The following is an 11,377-nucleotide window of genomic DNA, read 5'->3' as shown; positions in this document are numbered from 1 at the left end:
AAAGGAAGGCTGCCCTCCTCCAGCCCCACCCTGGACTGAAGTCTGCTTCTCCCTTCCTCCTTCCTGGTGCCCTCCTGCCAGCTGGGACACATCAGGTTAACATCATTAACCCTGGTGGTCAGGTGTTTCCTCTGGCACAGGAAAGGACAGTATGGGCAGCTTTATTGGCAGCCATTCAAACACCCAAGAGCTGCCGGACCCATCCTACACCCTAAAACAGTCAAAGCCTGAAAAATTGAAAACAGAAAAAGAGATGGTCTTTGTGCATTCCCTTTTGATTTGATGTAGAAAGATGGGTTGCCTAGAGGCTGCATCTGGTACCACCAATCCCTCTTCTGAGAATTTTGAGCACTCCCCTATAAGAAAATTTGTGACACTTTTGGGCTGTCAGCATCTCCCTCGCTCAGGAGGGAAGAAGGTTCTCTCGGTGAAGCCAGTATCCATGCCATCCCAGATCACTACGCAACAGCTGTTGGCAGGCAGAGGGCTGTGACCCAACTAGGGCACAGAGCTGCAGTGTCCTTGGAGTTTTGGGATGCTGTGAGCACATCCCTCACGCCTCCAGCTTACTTTGCTCTAGTTTCCTAGCACTGAATATAGTCCATTTAAACTTGGAGCCCTAAGGTCTCTTCAGCCACATGCCTCTCTCTTTCCCTCCTGGGATTCACTGCCACTTGCTATGGTACCATCTCTCCAGGTGTGCACACACCCCAGGAAGACAGGAAGTACAGGCCTTGGAGCACTGACTCCACCTGTCATTTCATGCACGTGAGGACAAACTTGGATCTAACCATGACAGGTTTGGAGCAGAAGCATGAAAGAGAGGAGTCTGCAGACCTAACTATTTCACAGGGAGACCAGAAGTCATCTCGGATGCGCGCCCTAGCCTCTCCACAGTGCTTCTCCTGCCCCACTCACTTTGGGGCTCTGTCCCCAGCACCCTCACTCATATTGCTGTTTTTACAGAGTTCAGCCCCTTGTTATTTACTCTGACAAAACCTCACTGGGGAGACTGTCATTTTCCAGCCACTATAAATCCCATCTTCCTTCCTTCCTTCCTTCCTTCCTTCCTTCCTTCCTTCCTTCCTTCCTTCCTTCCTTCCTTCCTTCCTTCCTTCCTAACAAGGCTTGCATTATTTTTTTATTATCTTTCTTAGCTCATCTTCTCTTGAGTCTCATTCGAGTCTGCCTTCCTCATCCTTAGAGAGAGCATTTCTAAATTATCATGGATCCATGGAATACTGGGAATGTGAGAAAAACCAAGTGAGTTAAAGCAGTGGCTCTGGTTGAAGGGGCAGGTTCTGGCTGCTGAGGTAGCTCAGAAGGCCGAGAAACCTGATGCTGTGGTCTGGTAGTGTCCTTTGGACGCTCATATTGAAACCCAAACCCCTTGTAGTGGTACTAGGAGTTAGGAGACTATGGGAAGCCTCTGGGTCAGGAAGGTATCCACTAGTGAAACCAATTAATGTCCTCATAAGTGATGGAAGGTAGATGCCCTTCCCATGTGAGCACACGCAGCAGGGTGACATCACCTATGAAGCAGAGAGAGCCCCACAGCACAGATACTGTGGGGCTTGGTTGTCTCAGACTCCAGACCCATTGGCAATTCATATCTAATGGGAAATTACCCAGGTATGAGGACAAAGACACTGGATAGAAGGAACTCTGAATGTTGTTCAGCTGCAATGTCCAATAAGGGAGACCCTGGTGATCATGTGACTTTGTAATCAATTAACCTCAACATAATTAAAAGGTCAATTCCTAACCACTCAAGCTGGTAGTAGGCTATGACTCTGATTTTGGATTTGTAAGTTCAAAATATTTCCCTCCTCACAGATTACCGTCAGATAGACCAGGCAAGGTGGGACATGCCTGCTGGTCAAACTCAGGACAGCAGAGATTGAAGGACAGAGAATGAGGGAGTGGCCTCAGAGTCCCTGGTGTGCTGCAGAGACAAAACTGCTAAAGGTGGAAGCTTGTCTCACTCCTCAGTGCACATGTGAGGGTGTGTGTGTGTGTGTGTGTGTGTGTGTGTAGATGAAAGTGTTCCAGATCATGTCTAGCAACAGTAGGTGCTCAAAAATGAAATAAATATATAAATCAGACCAATGGGTTGCATTATTGGTGTGTACTTGTGAAAGTGAAACGTCATGAACTTAAAATGTTAAAATAGCTGATCCCGTACTGTGTATGCCAGGATATTGATATGCAGAATGAGAGTATTACTGGAGACCAGGAACCACTGCCCTGTTCTTGCTGCTCCTCTACAGTTTCCAAATTTGATCTGCATTTGACCCTTTGCTTAGTAGATTAAGTATCTAAGCAAGTAAATAAAAGTTGTTAAGTACTGTACGTATGTATTGCAGCAGATCGAATGTGGGCAGAGAATCTGTGCTTAGTGTGGACTCTCTCAGCCTGAGTTTCATGATCCCCAAACTCTTGGTCTAAAAGTAAAGGTGTCTGATCTTAACTTTGGGTACCTGCTTCGATGGCTTAACTGGTATATCTTATAAAGCAGAGACTGGAGAGAAAGCAGCAGGCAGAGTACATGGGAAGACAGGGCTCAGAAACAGACTGCATGAATGGCTGAAAACTCTTAAGTATAAGCTGGGCACGTGATGGGGACTGAGTATTGGGTACTATGTGCAGGATGTTGGAAGTTGGCTTCTTGGTGCTGCCAGACACTGGAGAAGTGTGCCTGGATTCTCAAGCCTATCTTTCTGGAGGTGGAAGAAGGAAGATTAATCATGGAAAGCCCGTATCCCCATGCTTTGGTGGCATTAAACAGGAAGCCAGAGACAGATGTGTCTAGGAGGCAGTGCAGCTTAGTTGACATATACATGAGCCCCAAATGATCCTAGGGCAGCAACCCTTGGGTCTCTCCCCTCTGGGAGAAACCTTAACCCTGAGAGAGTCTTCCAGGGGTGGGTGTCCCAGACCAAGGACTGAAATCCAAACATGGATCTCAGAAGCACATGAACGGAAGCTCAACGGAAGCTCAACTCTCACCTTCTACCTACCTTGACCCTAGAGCAGGTTGCCAGAGTACTCTGATGAGCATCTTACATTTAGTTTCTGTCTACAGTAAGTTTTCTGTCATACATTTCACAATACTTGTCAGTGTGGAGATGATAATGATGACAATACAGTATGTCACAAGAGCTAAGTAACTGCACAGAAGTTAGAGCTTAAATGATTGACAGGGCTAACAGAGCTCACCTGAAGGATGAAGGACAAACAGAGGTCCCCGTCCCTCAGATTGCAGAGAACTCCAGGTGACAAAGTGCAGTCTGTGATGCTTAGAACTCTATTTTGAGAATTTTCCCAAACACAGATCCATACTGGCTCAATGATCAAAGACAGCTCCATTGAGCTCACCATCTGTATAAGCACCCATGGAAGAGTGTATCTTGTGCTTCTTCTTTTTTATTATTAGATATTTTCTTCATTTCAAATGCTATCCCCTTTCCTAGTTTCCTCTACGGAAGTCCCCTATATCCTCCCCCTGCCCTGCTCCCCAACCTCCCTACTCTTGCTTCCTGGCCCTGGCATTCCCCTATACTGGGGTATATAATCTTTGCAAGGTATCTTGTGCTTCTTATTCTAATAAGCAATGCCCATTTTGTTGCTGGGGCTTATAGCTAGCTTTTTCTTTTTCTTTTTAAAACTAGAGTAACCTTGTGCATCTTTGAAGAACTGAAGACCAGAGCTAGAGCTGTTGTGTGACCACTGAACAAACACGCTGCTACAGTATTTGAATCAGGAAGAGAGTGGATAGGAAAACTTTCAAATCAGCTGATGCATTCCTCCCACACCCTCCTTCTCTCATGATATGCTAGCAAGGAGCAGGGCTAAGAATTAGAATTTCAAACATTCCCCTTCTATTTTACATATAGAATGTGTGTCACCCAACAGATTATACTAAAGTTCCTAGAGGCCCTTTGAAAGACTAATCAAAGAAAACACATGGTGGAACTTGTGGCTTTAGTTGTATATGTAGCAGAGGATGGCCTAGTAGGTCATCAATGGGAGGAGAGGCCCTTGGTCCTGTGAAGGCTCTATGCCCCAGTATAGGGGAATGCCAGGACCAGGAATGGGAGTGGGTGGGAGGGGGAGCAGGGGGAGGAAGGAGGGAATAGGGGATTTTCAGAGGGGAAACTAGGAAAGGGAATAACATTTGAAATGTAAATAAAGAAAATATCTAACAAAAGAAAGAAAGAAAGAAGAAAGAAAGAAAGAAAGAAAGAAAGAAAGAAAGAAAGAAAGAAAGAAAGAAAGAAAGAACCAAAGGAAGGAAGGAAGGAAGGAAGAAAGACCCCTCTGCCATTCCTGTTAGAAGTTTCATTCTAATGAATGGGGGAAGGTAGGTCTTGGTAAGAACCCAAGGATTTAGGCAATGCCCTCCTTTTGATTTCTCCCCAATCCTCTCCTCTGTCATCTTTTCTGTCTCGGATTGTCAAGGTTACCTTTTAGAGCTAGAAAATAACAGTGGATCACGAAGACAATATAAATGACCAATAATCCAATCACCATGTAGTAATTTCTTTTGATTCACCAAGTAACCCAAGCTATGAATATATTTCACTTCAATTATATTATTAGTATTATCCATTCATCTATGTGTGGCTTGAAAACACCAATGTAGTTAATTATATTTATCTCTTGTTCTAAAGACCATTTTTGATGTGTAGTGGTATTCTATGAACAGGAAGCCTTTGGTCAAAGTGTTAGTGGAGATGTGTCCTATTTGGGTTAGACAGTCTGACCAAACCAAGAAAAGGCAGCAGGTCTCTGTGTAGGCTGAAAGTTGAGCAGAATGATTTTACCACTGATCCCAAACATCTATCAGATGAGAAGCAGCACCAGGTAGGGCCTTGTGAGTACATATGGGAGGACACTAAGTTTATAGAGCCATTGGAGAGGGTCTAATCCGTAAGTTCCCTGAGACTCTAGGCCAGAGGAGTGGAGAGAGTCCAAGCATCTTAGGGGTACAGTTCTGAAAGGGAAGATTCTGCAGAGTAGAATAGAGAGGACAACCTCAGTCTCAGATCCATTTCCCGTGACTAAGACTTGCTCCATAATACAAATGACACACATGAAACCATGTGTGTGTGTGTGTATATTGGATGTAGAAGTAGAGGTGTTGCTGTACAGGGAAACAAGGGGGAACTAATGGGAGTGAGAAATGTCAAGATAGAAAGGGTAGGGTAGGGGGCATGCTCAGAGTACCTAATATTTGTGTAAAAGCAACTTTATGAAACCGTGCATGATGAATATATAGAATTATTTTTTAAGAGGATTCTGTGGTTTCATGTGTCCAGCACTGTCCTACTTTCAGGACTATTCCATAAATTAAGTGATACTTCTCTTAAAATGAAGATAAAGAAACAGATGCACAGAAACACCATGAAACATTTCTCATAAATGATGAAGGAAACACATGAGCAAGGTGGGGAGGAAACACACCTCTCCTTTCCTAGGTTTCCCTAACCCAACCTATACAGGTAAAAGTCTTCTTGAGATCTCACACAACAGTGCTGACTGTTCTTTGACCTTGACATTGGTGCTCACATCCCTCACTCCATGAAAATACAACAGAAACCTAAGCTTTGCCTCTCTCGTCTCCTTCCTATGAAAGGCAGGTTCCATCAGACTATGGCCAACCAGGCTTCTATGAAGCATATAGTGGCACAAAGCACAGGCAGTTAGTGGGGACCAGAGACATCCTCTAAGGAGCACTGCTTTTAACCTTCTCATTTATAGTGTCTGAGACTGAAAAGGATTAGGAAAGACCAGAACAGAAGTGAACCAGTACCACTTATAGCTTCAATACAGGCTCTCTCACAGGCTCATTTGCTTAAAGCTGTAGCCAAGTTAATGGCCCTGCTATTTTTTGAAGGTGATGGAAACTTTAGGAGGTGGGGCATAGCCAATAGAAAGAGGTCACTGGAGACTAGTCCCTTTCCCACACAATGATGTGAACTGCTCTGCTCCATCACATTCTCCCAAACAAGATAGAGGGACACCTCTCAAACCAGGAAGCCAGAATAAATAATTCCTCCCATTGAGTTGATTTTCCCAGGAGTTCCATACAGTATCGGAGTCTCAGTAATTATCCCCCTTGATTGGCTCTGCTTGGTGACCCAATGACACTTCTCACACCACTCACATTTTCTGACATGCAGAATGCAGCCACTGACAATCACCAGTGTTCCTTGCTCTTTTAATGTAATTGATGTAATAGCCTTTGAAATTCAGCAGAGCCACTGTCACCGAATTCTCCCAGGAGACAGACAATTCTCAGCCACAATTACTCAAAGAACATTTTTTTCTTCTATGGTTTTCTGTTGGAGATTTAAGTTGGTTAAGCCCCAGACTACACCAGCCCCTAACCTGTACTTCTGCCAGTCTCTAGGAATAGCTCTCCACTTTTGGAGTACTTGTTGTTATTTATTATTCATTTGCTCATCAGCACATCACAAATGAGCATGCCCAGGAGGGCAAGAGATTGATGGCCAGCCTCAATTAGCTTTCAAGAACAAAGGTTCCCTAGACCACGAGGGTAGTTCCATCGGTTCCTGTATCACATATCTGCATGACACCCTCCCTGCATCACTTCATCCCTGCACCGTGCTGGAAGCATGACCTCCTGCATCAGAGGTACCTCTCTCACGTATCCATAATTCCAATAGAAAATGGCAGTGCTGAGAAGTCCACACACTGATCCAAGAAGATTCTGAACAGCACCGTGGGTTGATGTATAAAACATGGATTCAACGTATCTTTGGGGATTGTGTGGGTTTTTGCCAACAGAATGAATACATTATCAAAAGGGGATTTATGACATTGGCTTATGTAATAATGTCTGTGTAGTCCAACTATGACTGTATGAACACTGGAGAGGTTAAGAACCCAGTAGTGCCCAGTCTATAAAGCTGGATGCCTCTCAGATCCTACCTGGCACTGATGCTTTTGAGGGTTACTGGACTGCAAATCCTTGCTGGACCCCAAAGAAACCGGATGTGGATATCTGCAAAGGAACTCAGCAGGAGGAGTAGTGGTTGGAATACCAGCAACACAGCAGAGGCACTTACTAGCAAGAGATGAAGAAAGCAAGCAAAAAGCAAGCACTTTTTTCTTGGCCCTCCTTCTTTCTAGACCATTGCTGGAATATGCTACCCACTGTGGGTTGCCCTACCTCAACCAATCTTTTTAGGAAGAATCACCCTGAGGATTATCATTGTTGATTACAGATAGTTGATTACAGATCACACTTATAGAGATTACCCAACTCACCATAAAGCTCCCTGAAAAATCACTTCATTAGTGAGAAAGACAGGCAAACAGGCTGAGACATTAAAAATAATCATAGCAATTTGAAGGTTTTTCTATATCCTTCTTAAACAACAGAGATGGGTAGGTTGTTCAAACTCTATTTCTTATCAAGATAAAGATGGTTAAGTCTACTACATAAAACTAATGAGACAATTGAATGTTGGATTCTAAAAGAACTTCTATTTCTAAAATATCCTGTTTAGGGTTATTTTTATTTTGTGTCTATGAGTATTTTGCTCTCATGCATGACTGTACACTACATGCGTGCATGGTGTTCAGAGGTCACGAAGGATTTGGATCCCCTGTAACTGGAAATGAGGGTGCTATGAGCCACATGTGGGTTTTGGGAACCAAACTTAGATCCTTTTCAAGAGTGGCAAGTGCTCTTAACTATTGAGCACTTCTCCAGCTCCTCTTCTAATAGTGCTGCAGGGAAGTATAGATGAAAGAGAACAAGCCCATTTTAGCTACTCTACAGGCAATACTTTTCACCCATATCATGAATAAGTCTTGAATAAAACCGCATAGCCCTTAAGTGAGCAAATTATCAATTGATCCATAAATATGAAATAGTTTCCACTCTCTTTGTAAAGTGATATCTGACTAAAGTCTGTATGGTGTGATCAGTTTCTGTCTGTCAGGGCTTTTATGACTTGTCAATCATCTCTCTGTTACTTACTTTTGCAAGTGTAGAAAACAGAAATCTCATATTTTGTCTTATGTAGCTGTCATTCATTCTGTGGGTTTAGCTTATCACACTACCAGGTGTGGCTTAACAAATTCTCCATGCTTTACCATGTCTGCACAATGGTAAAGGAAGCAAGAAGTGCCAACAGCAGTGGCAATGACAGTGGCAGAATCAGCAATGCCAGCAGCAGAGCAGAGGCACCTACCAGCAAGAGGTGAAGCAAGCAAGCAAACACGCGTATTCACCCATGAGTCCAGACAAAGTTTATAGTAATTCAGTCCAATTGAATTCCTTTTGACAGCACTCAATATAGTATACAGTTGTTTGTAAACTAATGACCTAGAGACCTCATAATGTAAACATCCCTGTTTCTAAAAACAGACAAAATTATGTTATAAAGTATTATAATTTATAATATATTATAAAAGTATACTAATACGTTAATAATATATAGCGTATTCATATAATTTTAATTTATATAATAATACATAAATAGTGTATTACACTCATTTATTTATAAGTATGAAGTATTATAATTTAAAGTACTACATAATAGTTATTTTTGTTTATTAAAGGAAAAAGTACAGATGTTAAATTATAATATTCCATACACGAGTTATTAGCAATGTCATTTTAATCAGAAATTTTCACTCTCTTCACTGTTTACCTCCAATAGGAGATAAATTTGTAGTTCCATGGCCCCCGTCAAAGACAAGGATGTATACAGTAGGCTACGTGCTGGGACCAGTGAAAGCGGGCAAAGCCATCACCATCACCATCATCATTTCTCAGGGACCCATTCATTCTCAACATGGCTGCACTTCAGAATCCCAGAAAGGTCTTCACATACAGCTTCAAGAGTCACATCTCAGACACCCCAGCTGAAATCTTGACAGGAAGACAAGATATTGGAATGTCTTACAACTCTTGACTTGACTCTGTGGCCAGAACTGAAAAATGCTATAAACTCATTGTGGAAATGAATTTCGTGCCAGACTAAACTAAAATTTATTTAACAACAAAGTTGCATGTTATTTACCACCATTTCTCCTTTCATCAAATGTAATACATTGGGAAAGTAAGATAAGTGTTAGACAAATTAGTATTTTAAACTCAGCACTCCAACTGTTTTTAAGCTCTACAATGTTTTGGTATTAATACAGCTTAAAGTCCAAAAACTACTCTGCTTTGAAGGATGTTCAAATCTCAAACATTGCAAGAGCTCAGTTTGAAGCAATTAAGTATGGTGAGGAAATTTTGTAAGTGAAGTCATCGTGGACAGCTCCAAGGAGACCGACCAGTAGGTGAGACAAACTCTATCATGAGCTCAGTCTGAGGAAGAGATATGTCTTATTCTGCATTAACATATTAGTTCCCGTGATAGAAAGCAATACAAATATTAATCTCTATATTAACCAATCCACCAAAGCAGTGGACAAAGTTAAGTAATTTCCACATACAAAATGGGTTTGAGTAAGATATGAAATGATGTGACTATATTAGCGAGTCTGTTCTGGAGATTGCTTGAGAAATACTCTGGTTGCCATGGATGCCTACAAGCTGATGCTCACCTAGTATGGGAAGAGCACCTGGAACCAAGAAAACCACTTCAGTGGCTGACACAATGCCAACCTGAGCACGGGGAGTACAGCGGCCAGACACTGCAAGATGCTAGCTGTGAATTTGATATCTGCTTCACCTCCATGCAGATGAGAGCAATCCGGACCCTCTAGACAGTCCTGGAAGCCCTTGACTAGAAGTGGCTGCCAGTGGTCAGGATGTGGTGCCTCAATGAGTGACACAATGGGGTTCTAACTGGTTTCAATAAAGCAGAAACATGCTAAGCATGGTAAGGCACATTCTTAGCATGGAGATGATCTTACAATGTCCCATTGCCTCCAATGGAGCCTGATCATCGCTTCTAAAGCAACATCAGCAAGGATTGCAGGTACATAGACATTACTGAGGACCAGCTCCTCTCCTGTGATAGCCTGAAGGATGCGATTCCCAGAGCACTGCCCTTCGGGAATGAAGAAATTATCCTCCAAATCAAGGTGGGGAAAGGGGTCTTGATTGCTGCCACTGCAATCAAGGGGAAAACCTTGGGGCATCATCAAGTGTCTGGAGGCCATTTTGGAGCTGAACCTGCAAATGGGTATTACTATCATCTATGAATTGGACAAGACTTGAAATCCGTCCATTCCATGCAGTTTCTGGAAGATGAGCAGACCTTGAGTAAAGCCATGGAAGCTGTGGCTACACAGGGTAAGGTGAAGAAGTAAAGGCGAGGAGGCAGACTCCTATCCCAAGAGGACGCTCCCTGCCTCCTCTCTTTCACTGTCTGCATCCTGCTCCTGCTTTTTGACCCAACCATGTGGGTTTAGAACTCGATTGGGCATTAACAACTAAATCCCTTTCCAGATCAGTATAGTAAAGGAGTGAAGTACAATAAAAAAGCCAAACTGTGAAGATGGACAAAGACTGAGATAGAATGAGAGATCTGGAAGATTAGTCATAACCCAGAGAGGTGACTTAGGCCACAGAGCAAGAGCAGTGCCCAGTAAAGTAACACTGATGGGCTCAAGATCTGCTGCTAGGAAGAGAGAAAATAGCAAAGATATCTAAGCCTCTAAAATCAGAGAGCCAAGGATGGCTGGATCTATAGCAATGACCACTTTTAATAAAGGGGAGTTATGCCTGGAATCCTTAGTCACACTGGTGAGCACTTTAGGAGGCCCTCAGCACACATGTGGTAATTGAAGGGATGAGCTAGATGTGGTCTTTGCAGTGGAGGTGTGGACAGGATAGTGCATCCCCAGGTTTTCTTGGCACTTAGTGCTTCTTCTGAGGCACTAATACTACAGGTATGTGGTATTAATATGAAATGTCCCCATATGTTTATAAATTTGAAGTCTTGGTCTCCAGTTGGTAGCATTCTTTGAGGATGTTATGGTACCTTTATGAGGTTGCTCCTTGCTGAGGGAAGAATGTCACTGGAGGTAGTGCTTGATGGCTTTTAGTCTTGCCCTACTTCCTGTTCTCTTTCTCTGTTTCTTGTGTATGGATGACACAATGTGATTAGCCAGCTTCCTGCTCCTTCAGTCATGCTATGCCTTCCCTGCCATTGTGGACTCTAGACCTCTGCCATTGTGGACTCTAGACCTCTGGAACCATAAGCCCAAATGAACTCTAAGGGTTTTTTTTTTTTTTTTTTTTTTTTTTTTTTTTTTTTTTTTTTTTTTTTTTTTTTTTTTTTTTTTTTNTTTTTTTTTTTTTTTTTTTTTTTTTTTTTTTTGAGATGATGTTTTATCTCAGCAACAGACAGCAATGACTACAAAAGTATTTATAATAAAT

The 11,377-nt window shown here is 42.6% G+C and overlaps 1 pseudogene; it reads left to right on the top strand.

Moving 5' to 3' along the window:
- The first annotated feature begins 9,568 nt into the window (after positions 1–9,568).
- On the top strand, positions 9,569–10,305 carry LOC110324890 (annotated as a pseudogene).
- Positions 10,306–11,377: the final 1,072 nt, after the last annotated feature.

The sequence above is a fragment of the Mus pahari genome, chromosome 7 (assembly GCF_900095145.1).
Source record: "Mus pahari chromosome 7, PAHARI_EIJ_v1.1, whole genome shotgun sequence".
NCBI classification, from domain to species: Eukaryota; Metazoa; Chordata; class Mammalia; order Rodentia; family Muridae; genus Mus; species Mus pahari.
This window is presented reverse-complemented; position numbering and strand designations above follow the sequence as displayed.